This window comes from Gossypium arboreum, chromosome 9 (assembly GCF_025698485.1).
Source record: "Gossypium arboreum isolate Shixiya-1 chromosome 9, ASM2569848v2, whole genome shotgun sequence".
NCBI classification, from domain to species: domain Eukaryota; kingdom Viridiplantae; phylum Streptophyta; class Magnoliopsida; order Malvales; family Malvaceae; genus Gossypium; species Gossypium arboreum.
Window position 1 is genome coordinate 78,267,686 of NC_069078.1, and position 13,394 is coordinate 78,281,079.

Consider the following 13,394-nt stretch of genomic DNA (forward strand, 5'->3'; position numbering starts at 1 on the left):
GGATTGTATTTCAAAGTCTTTCAAGTTTTCAATTTTCGACACTAAGACACTAATTAATCAACTAGGTACCAATTTTTTGGAGTGACGAGGGTGCTAATCCTTCCTCGTGCGTAATCGACTCCTGAACCCATTTTTCTGAATTTCGTGGACCAAAATCTTTTTTTAAATAAATCAAAACATTTATTAAAAACAAGCACTTTTACGAGGTGACCCGATCACACCTCACCAAAAAGGATTGGTGGCGACTCCCGTTCTTTCATTTTCGTCGATCCCGTTTTTCGAAAAAATGGTTTTGACAAACTTAATCGAAATTATACTTGTGCTTATTTAAAGCCAATCTTAGCTTTCTACTAAACAACTTTTTTCGTTATTCTCAAACCACAAATTGCTTAACATGTGGGCTCAAACAACACAAACCAAATCATAGAATAAAAACTTTTATTAACTTTCACTACTTTTTTGAGAGACTAACGATGTACAGTAATGTGTGTAAAAAATTTAACACATAATTCCTATTTGTAGATAATCAAGACAAAATTTATGTAACAGCTTGTTTTCAGTGAAATCGGAACAGTGGTTTCGGGACTACAAATTTGAAGTCGAAAAAAATTATTTTTATTATTATATGGTCTAAGAATGATAGAAATACCGTATAAAAATTTCGTTAAGAAATTTTACCGTTTACATGCCTAATTTGATAAAAAGGACTAAATTGCATTAAGTGCAAAAGTTGAGTTCTAATAGCTAAAATATTAAATAGCTATAGAATTTTAAACTGGAGGTCCTTATATAGTAAATAGACCATTAAAGTGGTTAGTGGATAAATATGAATAGTCATCATTGAAAATTTAATGAAATATTAAGGTTAATTTTAGAAATTTGTGATTAAAGTTTTAATAAATTAATAAAATAAACAAATATCATCTATTATCATCATCTACCACAAAAAAAGAGAGTAAACCTAGCCATGGAAGCTTGAAATTAGCAAGCTTATTTTACTCAATTAGGTATGTATTTTTATCCTGTTTTTAATCATTTCTATTTTTCTGAGATCGTAATAACTTAATTTAGCTATCTCGGGGATTAATTTGCAAAATTATTAAAGTATTAGGGTTTTTTCATTGACGAGTATGCTTGAATTTTGAAGTTTCATAATAGAAAATGAAAGGTTGTTGTTAGGTAAACAACTTTTATAAAGAGAATTTTGATGAAATTATCAATTAGGAATTAAATTGAAAAGATGATAAATTTATGGTAAAAATTATGAAATTGTGAATTATGTGGGCTGCTATTAATATTTTCGAAACCCTTTTTATTTGGAAAACAATGGGGATCGACTTTTGAAAACAAAAATGTGGAGTCGCCACCAATCTCTTGATTTAGGTGTGATTGGACCACCTACTAAAACACTTTATTCAATGAAAAATAAATTTGGTTCATGTAAAATAAAAAAAAGGGGTTCGGGAGTCGGTTACGCATAAGAAAGGGTTAGCACCCTCATTACGCCCAAAAATTGGTACCAAATTGATTTGATGCTGTCCTTATATCAAAAGTTTTTTAAAGAAAAGATTTTCCGAAGTATGATTTTTTTTAAAATGTTTGAATAGCTCAAATTAGCGGTGAAAAATCTCTCGTTTCAAATATATGCAGTATCATACCCAATACGATTGGATACGATCCTTTATACCTTTAAAAATACGATTGATTTTTAAATTTTGAAAACTCGTACACTAAAATTATAAAAAGGTTATCCAAATTTTTGATTCACCGAAAAATCATACCCAATACGATTGAGCATGATTTTCCGAATTCCCCACATATTGGATATTGCCTTATTTCAGAATTTTTGAATGATAAAGAAAATTGGAAATTTGCTCAAAAAGTGTTTATCCATTTTAAAATGGAATGCTTAAGGAATTGTATCAAAATGTTTGCATGAGAAAGAATTTACGAACATGAAATAATAGGACACAACAAATCATAATTAACATATCCATAATTATGTACAACTATTCTAAGTAAAATGTGACAAATTCTTAATCATGGATGATGAGCAATCAATAAAATGATATACAATAATAATTCACATGACATAATATAAAATTATCCATAAAATATGTACAAAATGCAATGGAATTAGAACTTAGTATAGTTTAGGACATTTTAAAATTGACGAATTAATTAACATATACTATAAGTTGACAAACTTGTATATAAAAAACTAGAGATTTATTTAAAATAATATTATAGAATAAAACATTTGAATCGAATAATATACAAAATACTTTAAACACAATTTCATTTAGAGATTTACAATGTGCATGATAACTTAAAATATATAAAATATAAAAGACAAATACAACACATGATAAGATATAATGTACATAGCAAATTTATAAAGCATGTATATATAAACAAATTTGGAAATAATTATTTGTAAAAGATAGCATGACATTAATAATGTACATAAATAAAAAAATAAAAATAAAAATTATACATGTAACTAAATATATAAAGAAATAAAATAATCATATACACAAAAGGTAAAAACTATATTTACAAAATACGTAAATTTAGTGATGTACATTCATAAAGCTATATTTATAAAGGAAATTTTAAAACAAATAATATATAACATAATTTTACATGTAATAAATTAATTTGGATTGATGAAACATATATAAATAAAACATGTATAAGGATAATAAAATATGAGAGTGTATACAATAAATAAATTATATGATTTAAAATATGGTCCTTAAAATAAATATATTATACACATAAATAAAAAGAGGATATATACATAGAAAAATATTTACATAAAGTTATATGAAAATAATAACATGTATTATAACAAAAACAATTTTAATATGTGTTATATACATGTGAAGATATTTTAAAATAGTTGAATATTAAAATAATATAGAATAAAAAAATATGAATTATAAAATTAACTTAAAATTAGCATAAATTATATATATAATAAATAACATAAAAAAACAATTATATACAAATTTGCTACAAATTATATGTATAAAAAAATAATATTGCTTTGATAATGTATGCAAGTTAAATATAAGTGCTAAACATATGCTTGATGATAACTTACAGAATGCATTAAATATGAAGAAATAATAATACATGGCAAGGTATAGTACACATAATAGATTTTCTATTTAAAACATTCATATAAAAATAAATACATGTGAAATTATATTATCATATAAATTATATATATCAGTTTACGTAAAAATATTTAGAAGAAATATTAAATAACATACTTGGATAACATAATATGGAGACACATTTTAAAAAACAATTTTATGAATGCAAAGACGGATTTCCAAAACAAGTATCATATGTATATAAAGACATGTAAATGAAACATAAGTCAAGAAATATTTTAAATAATTTATGTATATAAATATGTTGACAACACTTATTAATAAGGTATTAAAACAATGTAATATAAAAAGAATTTTACAACATGCAAAATAATAGTTATTATAAAAAACTAAAAAGAATGTATATAAATATATATAAAATATTTAAAGAAATAGGATACATAATGTCAAAAAAACAATCTAAAAATAATTTTACAAATGTAACAAACAAAATTATTAACATGGGTTAAAGCATACACATATTAAATGTATTTTAAATTAACTGATTGTACAAATATAAAACCTAATTAAAAATGCAGCAAGATAAGAAGGATAATTCGTAAATAAAGTGACCATAAAATGGATCAATGCACAACACGCATAAATATACAGGGACTTAAATTGTAAATTTTCCCAAGCTCAAAAACCCAGTACTGCATTACAGACCAAGATAAAAAAAATAGAAATTATAGGGCCAAATTACAAAAAACAAAGAGGACACATAGGGCACAATTAGAGGCGCCACGCGAAAGGAGGGATCCAGCGCTCAATTTACCCATTCAAACAAAAAGGGCGTAGATCCGACTCCTTTATCGGGCCAACGCTCGGACTTCCATGGGTGTAAACGGCGCCGTTTTGATTTTAATACTAAAATCCCCTTCTTTCATTCATTTTCTTTCCAAAACACAGATGAAAAACAACAGCCTTGCTCTGTGAAGGCTCCTTTCATCGCGCAGCCACTAACCTTCATCAGTTTGATGGCTAACGGTGCGGATAATGGCCGGATCTTACCCATGGAGGCCGCAATTCTGGAAATCCGGTAACCCCACTCCCTTTTCCTCTTTTTTCTTAAAAAAATATGTGAATCTTATGATATTCTTTCAAAAAAAAAAAGGAGATAAATTCCAAAGATTTAAACAAAATTTTAGTATTGCTCGATCCTCGCCCACATCTACGCATGTATGTTTTGGGCTATCGTCGGTATCGAGGGTTCCTCTTCATGTATTTGTACCTAATTCGCAAACTAATTAAAGGAAAATAAAGGAAAAAAAATCTGGAAAATCACCTTTCAAAACTTTTTTGGCTTGATTTTTTAATATCTAGTGTGAATGTGTAGTATGCGTACAGTATCCGTAAAAATTTGTGGATTACATCACTGGCTTTTATAGCCAAATTTTTAAAATAAATAAAAACTTAAAAATCCTATTTTCCTACTGTCATTTGCTGTGAAATCTGTTACTGGCTCCTTCTGGTGTATTCTTTTGTAGGTACGGAGAAGATGACCTGGGGATCTCACGTGAGAAGTCGTTCCTCTGGTGCCCTTCCAGTACATTCCAGGAGCTTCTGAAATTCTTGACTGCTGGAATTCTTTTTGGGCTCTTTCGGGTTTGGGCTAGATTTAGGGTATGGGTTTATTAGAATTAGGTTTTGGGATTTGGTCAAAATTTATGTAACTGGGTTAAGTTTATATTAATGGATTTTGGGTTTAAGTTACTTTTGGCCCAAATATTTGTAACTAGACATTGGACTTTTGATTTTGGGTTGTTTTTTTATTTTTGTTTTATTTTTGGTTTTTAAATTCTATTTTTTTATTCTAATGGGCCCGGGCGAAATTGGTTGTCTACAAATATGTATAAAAATTTGACTAGGCTTGAGTAATAATTAAATTGTATGAATTTTATTTTCCGACCTTGGTACTAAATTGCAATGAATTTAAAGTATAGGGGTAAAATAGTAATTTTGCCAAAAATATGTGTTGGACTAAATTGAATATGAATTATATTGAATTGAGTTAAATTCATTCGTATAGATTCGGTTAGACCTAGTACGGAGTTAGATCGAGGCAAAGGAAAAATATCAAATTAGTTGCCTTCGTATCTACATAAACTCGTTGAGGTAAGTTCGTGTAACTAAATTGTATATTTATATGTGTTAAATTAAATTATTTTTTTGTAAATTGTACAATTACAATGAATAAATATCTGTTGTATATTCAACAATTACCGAGCCCCATTTGAACCTTAGAAATCCGTAGAACATGACATGTTATTAGGGTCACCGATTTCAGCTCTTATGAGCTTCACATTATTCAGCTCACATGAGCTTCCTGTTTACAGCTCGTATGAGCATACATGTATATGAATTGATGGATTACAGTTCAGTACACCTCGTGTGTACTAAACTTGTATCCAACGATATTCTAAATGGTTCAACGAGCAAAGTTCTGTTACGAGATTATATGAGTTCAATATGAACTATTATTGGAATTTATATGAAAAACATGAAATGTGATTATTTGATGAATTCAACCATGTGTGTTAGATCTTATATGTGATTTTCATGGCTAATATGTTGGTGATCGTGTGTTTAGGCTTTTGGCCAAATTGGTTGAGATATGCTATTTTTACTTACCTATTGTATGGATATATGGTAAGTTAAATTCCGTGTTATACGAACTTACTAAGCTTAAATGCTTACTCTTTGTTATTTTCCATGTTTTATAGTAATTCGGAAGCTCGTACAGATTGGAAGCTGGTCGGAGTTATTTCACACTATCTATCGACTCTTTTGGTACTTTTAGTAAATTAATTCGGTTATAATGGCATGCATAGGTTAATTTGGCCAATGTTGGCATATAATTGTTTTGTTGAGATTAACCACTTATATGGCTTGTGTTCAGTATATTTTGATGCATATATATAAGTGATCTTATCATGTTTGATGTGGTTTGAATATGCATACATGAATTTGGTCATTTAGGTAAATTGAGATACTTCTTGACATGTCTTTAAGTAGTCATTCGAGGCGCCTAAGGGCATATTGGTTGTATGTGGTGATATTTCATGTTTAAGACTTGATTTTGGCTTGTTTTGAATGCCTTGTTGTGGCTTGTTGATGTCCAAAAATGTTGAGTTAGGTTGATTGCAAGTTGGGTGAGAAATGTGGCTTGAAAATTTGCCTATTTTCGTCCATACAAGTAGAGACACGGGCGTGTGTCCCTTGTATCTTTTAAATTGCACAAGTCAGTATGCTCACACAGCTTAGCACACGGGCGTGTGGCTTGGCCGTGTGACCCAAGTCAGAGAGTTACACGGGCACAAACACGAGCTAGGACACGGCCATGTGTCCATATTTCGAATGCTCACATGGCTTAGCTATACGGCCATGTGACCCCTGCAGCTTGAAAAATTTTAATGTTTTTTGAAAAAAATTTGAGCATCCAATTTAGTCCCGACTTGTTTGTAATGCGTATTTTGGGCCTCGATGGCTCATATAAGGGACAATATGTTTGATTTGAGTGATTTATGATATGGATATTATATGATGTGAAATGTTTGAAATTTTTGTCTATTTGTTCTGTAAACTCCAGTAATGCTCTGTAATCTTGTTCTGGCGATTGATACGGGTTAGGGGTGTTACAATTTATATTTGAATAAGACTTGATTAAATAATAATATTTAATAGAAAACACAATTTCTACTCCAATTAGGAGTACAGAGCAGTGGTATGCCTTAACAAATACTAGGTTTTACCACCCTTTGTATTTACTGGGCTTATTTTAGACCTTTCATGTATTGGGTTAATTATAGGTGTAATCTAAATTTTTATTCAACACTTATAATTTATCAAACCCATTATTTATTTTTATTTATCAATTAGTTAATTAATTAATTAATTAATTTAATTAATTTCCTAATTAAATTATTTTCTCAATCCAAGTCTAATTTCATTAAAGTCAAGACAAATTCACCATATTAGAATCCATGAGAAAAACATATTTAATTTCCTTTATTAATAAATCTGTGATGACTAATTAATATAATTCTTACTTGAACTTCAATTATTTAATTACAATTGAAATAATAATTTGAAGAATTTAAATTAATTTCTAAGTCATCTTTTACACTTTAGCAAAAAAAACGCATTTATTACATATAATACATGTGATCTATTTCTTTTACTTTATTGTTTTCATTCATTTCATAATATTGGTTTTATATGCAATTCATTTCTAGTTATCTCGAACTAGCGAAGAGATCGATTGAACATATATAATTAGGACTCAAATAATTTGTAATTAAATTTTGGCTCTTCGTCTATTAATTACAACATTATTTAGTCATGAAATCATTCCACTAAAGCATCATTATTGATTTCTCACTTATTATATACCATTACACAATATATTTATCAAATGCTCGTCCACTAACTTTTTCATAAGTGTTTTTTTCTCGCTGTCAATGGTGCGCTTTTTGACAGTCATCGTTGGACTTCTTTCCTTCTCTTCTCCTTCACTGCTTCAACGATGCATCGCTCTTTCCAAGTCGAGAACCCCAGTGTTGTCGCTGCTGGCCTAAACCACTACCATCCAAGTCTTCTTCTATTGTCATGCGCTACCCTTTGGCCTCTATGCCAATCTCGGTAAACTCTCTTCCTTTTTATTTGATTTTGGTTGTTGATTTTTGTATCTTATGTTGTTGCCTTTTGGGTTTAATAAGGATGGTGTGTGGACTGTGTATGAGTGCGTTTCATAATGATGAACGATGGTGATTAGACCTGATCATGGGCCGAGCCATCCGTCCAAGCTCGAAGGCTCACTTGAGTGGGAGGGCTTAAGCAAGATTATAGGCCCGAAAAATAGACTTGGACAAAAAAAAAAGCCCGTTTTCTAAACAAGCTAGGCCTCGAGCAAAACTTTTTTGACCTGGCTCGAATCATATGTCTATGCATTTTTTTGTATTTTCAATTTGTTGGGAAACATTTATTTTAACAATTTTAGTTGTACTATATTTTTTAAATTTATTTTTATATAAAAATAATCTAAATTTTTTTTATCACACTTAGGTTGAGTTGGACTCGAGTGTAATATTTTTAATACGGGTCTGGTTTGACTAAAATTTTATATTCATTTTTTAAAGTAGATCCAGCCTGGGCTTTGAGAGTGGGCTTAAAATTCTATATCAATCTAACCTGGCCCGGCCAATGATAAGATTTGGGTTATTGGGGGAGGCAGTGGTGTTAAGATAGTGGGAAAAGCGAGGGTGTTAGAGATGGGAGCCCAGAATGGTGGTCTCGGGTCTTGGCGATGGAGGGTATGAGAATGAGATGATGGAAGGTCCGAGCGAGAATGTAACAGTGAGGGTGAGAATGATGATGCTTGTAAGGGAGCTGAGAATGATGAACAAAAAAGACGATCGAGGGTTGTGGGGGGATTGTATGATGCTCAGTGGGGTGATACGGTGGATGTGTTGTTGGTGGCAGAATGAAAGGATGTGGGAGCCGAGAGTGGTAGAGGGAGGTTGATGAGATTGAGGGTCTTTTCGTTTTTAAACATATATATTCAAAATTATAAATTAAAAGGCAATGGTCAAAGCCCAAAATGATTCAATAGCAAAATAAAGTAGGCCCAAATCCATTAACACAAATTTCAAGAGTCCAATATTTGGAGTTTAAAATGGACACATAATTAGAGTTGTAAGGTTTAGAATTGAAATGGAATTAAAATAAGAGAAATATAAAAGATTTAAATTGAGTGTAAACACCACCTTTCCAAAATTCATCACTGGCTCTAATATTCTCCGATTACCAGAAATTTGGAATAATTTGATCAACTCTCATCATGTTCTCACCTAATATCAATCCTTATTCCTATACTATCACAATTCACCTTAATCCGCCCACAGCTCATTTTTCCTTCAAACAACCCAAAAACATCAACTTTACCACTCTTTCTCCATTCCAACTACATAACAACACCATATGTTCAATACATTTCCCTAGTAGCTAGCGAATTAGAACACATTTTCCATAAAAATTTCTTAGCCTTTACACCAGTCGGAATCTCCCTTCCCAATTTTCATACCTCTTTCAGAATCACATGGGACGAGGATGGGCCAACCACCCTACTAGCATCTTCATAAAATGAAAAGAAAAAGTGACTTCACATGCAGCTGAAGTTGGATTTGATAGAATTTTATTTTTTAAATTCAACTTTTATTAAAGATATAACTTTCTAATATTTCCAGAGTTAATTTGTTTATTTAATAAAACCGAGTTAGATTCTTATACTTAATTATTTATACTTATGTCCCAGTCCAAGTAAACTGTCCAGCACTAAAAAATGAATTACACTTGATAGCTAAGTGTAGTATTAGAACTTAAACTAGTTTATCCATGCAACTCACAAATAAATTAATTCAATTATATTAAATTTTCTTTTAAAAATTTTATAAGATTACGGTATATAAATTATGTTTTATATTAAATAAATTTAATATAATATACTATTTATATTTTTGTTTAACAAATATTTTTTTAAAATTATCCATTTTAATAAAAAATATATATATTTCGATGAGAAAAATATTTTTAATTTTTAAGTTTTTAATAGTATATTAATTATTATTTACTATTATTTAAGTTCTGATTGAGTTGATACGGGACACCAACTCAATTAGAAAATTACAAAAATATCTTTTCGTATTTAAAATAAGTTATATTATTCAAGATATTTTAGTCTTTTTTATAAAATAAATAAATAAAATATATATTGTGGAATTTAAACCCACCCCATTGCATTAGTGAAACATTAATTTTATCACTCAATCAAAGTTCAATTTTGATTTTTATATATTTTAATTTTGTTATGCACACTTTATTACTGGCATCAATTTAAATGTGTTTAAATTCTATTTTACTCACAATTTAATCTAATTTTTATTTTAATATTTGTAAACATTTCATGTATTATTATTAATTAGTTTCAAAACATAAGTTTCATTATTTATTATATGTTATTTTTAAACACACCATTATATTCTAATATATGGTTTCCACATGCATACATGTGTTATTTCTTTAATTTTTAAAGCTATAATTTTAAAATTTTCAATTTCATGTTTGTTTGTTTTGTTTTTTCCTTAGCATATTTGTCAACAATAGCTTCCTATACTTCAATAATAGAGCATTGTCCTGAATAAATGTGCCATAATATTTAATATAATTTTAACTTAAATTTGGTATTAGATAACATGAAATGATATACAAAATATTAGTTAAAACCTAAAAAGTCAAATATATATATTTCGAACAAATGAAGAAGAACACTTGGCAGGTCTTGGTATGCTAATTATATTTTGAAAGATTGAATATAAAAGCGGGGTGTTTGTAATTGTAAGAAGGTGATATTGTTTGATATTTAGCTGCCATATCGCAGGAAGAAAAAAACAATAATAAATAATAGAAAGGTTGAAAATAATAAAATTAAAAGGAAAGGAGACGTCCAACGCAGCGGAATTTTGGTTCCAAATTTCACGTTAACTATTTTATTTTTCAAATTTTTAAACACCATAGTATAAATTGTAATTATATAAATTATATTTTATAAAGGATTAATTATTATAAAATTTTCTGTACAATAAAATTGTTTTAAATGAGTAACAAAAATTAAAATTGAATAATCATATGTAATATTGTTAGTCCAAGAAAGTAGTCGATAAAACATTTAGTCCAAGAAAGTAGAATATAAAACATTTACTAATAAAATAACAGGAAAAATAAACACCAGATGCAATTTTATTTAATTATTCTAGCATTTCATATTTGTTGAGTTATTAACTCTTTTAACATTTAACATAAATTCCTTATCATCATTTGTTAGTCTTTGACCAAGTTCTTCTTCATTTGGATCTATATCTGTATCATGAAAATTATCAATATCTCCTTCTTTCATGTATTCTTCAAAGTATGTATCATCTCAATTTCACCTAAGAATGAAGTTATGAAGTATACAATATGCTAGTACAATTTAACCTTTTTATGTTATAATTATAACATTTTTAAATATATATAACACTTTTTTTATAAAGATAATATACTTATTTATAAAAGTGTTATATATATATATATATATATATATATTAAAATTAATTATACGATGGGTTGATTAGAAATTAAGGTTAATTGCAAAAGTTGTACGTTAGGTTATGTTAAACTATAACAAAAACTCTATAGGAAACAGTATACATCAAGAAGAATGATTCATATATTTCATGCCTTTGTTTCTGTACAGCACATGTGCTTATATAACAAATACAAGTGAGTTTATCAATTGACTAACTGCTTAACAGACTTAACCGAAATTGAACTAATCATTAGTTAATTACTCTAACATGTTATGGTTCTTAAATTATACATACGTAACTTTTCTGACATCCCACCTTTAGAAAAGAAAGAGTCACCTCCTCTAAAATACTTGTGTTTTAATTTGGAATATCAAAACTATAAGACTCGAAGATTTCTATATATGAATGAATTAAGGTACACTTTTACATTTAGTTTCGTTCTTAATGATCTAACATGACAGATCCTAATTTATTAAATTTTATATTAGGTTTTTATGGTTCTATCAATCCTAATTTGGAGAAAGATTTATACAAGATTATATTCTTTTTTATAATATGTAAATTAGGTCAAAATAATATTAAATCTATAATATATAATATTTATAAAAATATTTTATAAAGTGACTAATAAATTTTATAACACTTATTATAAATAATATATTTTACCATAAATTTAAAACTATTTATTTTTATAAATAAGTTATGATAAAAAATTATAACAATTTTAAATATATATAACAGTTTTTTATAAATAAGTATATTATCTTTTGTAATATATTTCATGGACACTTAAGTAAGTTATATCCATATTATTTGGTCATAACCTTTTATAAATAAGTTATATTTACTTAAATAATAGATTTAGTTTCTTTAAAAAATAAATTCTAATGAAAAAATTTGTAGAAAACAATAAATAGATAAGCAACTTCTATCACTTAATATAATTGTATTTCAATTCTTTTTATTCTATTTTATTTCATTTAACATTATCTTTTAAATACTTTATATTTAATGCATTTATCAAACAATCTAATCATATTTCATACTTAATTTTAAAAATATACTAAACATATTTTATAATATAAGTTTGATATTTAATTTTAATTAATCAAACAACACTTTAATCAAAGAATGGTCTCATGTTACTTCTTTTTTCTTTCGTAGCATCAATGCCATTTCCATGAAGAACATAGTTGAAAGCAAATTAAACTTATATTTTGGTCAGATGATATATGAATCTGAAGTCAACTAATATGTCTCATATAATACAATACCAATTATATGATTGGAAAATTAATACATGGTTGTAATTGACATGATATAAGGATTAATTTTTAAGTTCTTCTTTTGTTAGCATCAATGTAATTCCCACGTAGAACACACATGAAAGCAAATTTAGACTTATATTTTGGTTAAATGGTACATGAATCTTAAGTCAACTAATATATGTCTCATTTAATACAATATGACGAGTTATACGATTAGGAAAATAATAGAAGATTGTGCTTGATTAAGTATAAAGATTAATTTCCAAGTTTGTTTACCTTGAGAACTCTTGTCAAGCACGAGCATCTGTTAACTATTTATAACGTTTATAATATATTTTCTATAAATAATTTCTTATAAAATCTATACAAATTGCATAACTTTTAATAAGTAAGTTATGTTCACTTAAATAAATTTATAAATAATAGTTACAACTTTTTATAAATGGAATCATTATTTTAAATTATTTTAATATTTAAATAATATATTTTTTATTATGACTTTATAAAATAATATAAATTATTTTTATAATATAATTTTAATATTTATAATACAATTTTTTAAAAAATTGTCATAACCATACTAAATACTCATATATGTTCATGCATATAATATAATTTTTATAACTTAAATTTGTATAAAAATAATTTTTTAAATTTAAATAATATATGAGTGTGATAATTAGATTTTAGTGTAATTACTTAAATTTTAGCCTCCACTAATAATTAGAAAATGTAAATAGGTACTTCAATTATGCTCAATTCGATATGACTCAAACATATCATTCATGTGTACGTAATTATAAACAATTACACTTAAATTCAATCATTAAACAAATTTT

General features: G+C 27.3%; 1 long non-coding RNA gene across 1 annotated transcript; it reads left to right on the forward strand.

Moving 5' to 3' along the window:
* The first annotated feature begins 3,871 nt into the window (after positions 1–3,871).
* LOC108454594 (uncharacterized) lies at positions 3,872–5,050 on the forward strand. Its single transcript, XR_001866743.2, has 2 exons — positions 3,872–4,203; positions 4,652–5,050. It is a non-coding gene; the product is annotated as an uncharacterized LOC108454594 (long non-coding RNA).
* The last annotated feature ends 8,344 nt before the right edge of the window (positions 5,051–13,394 follow it).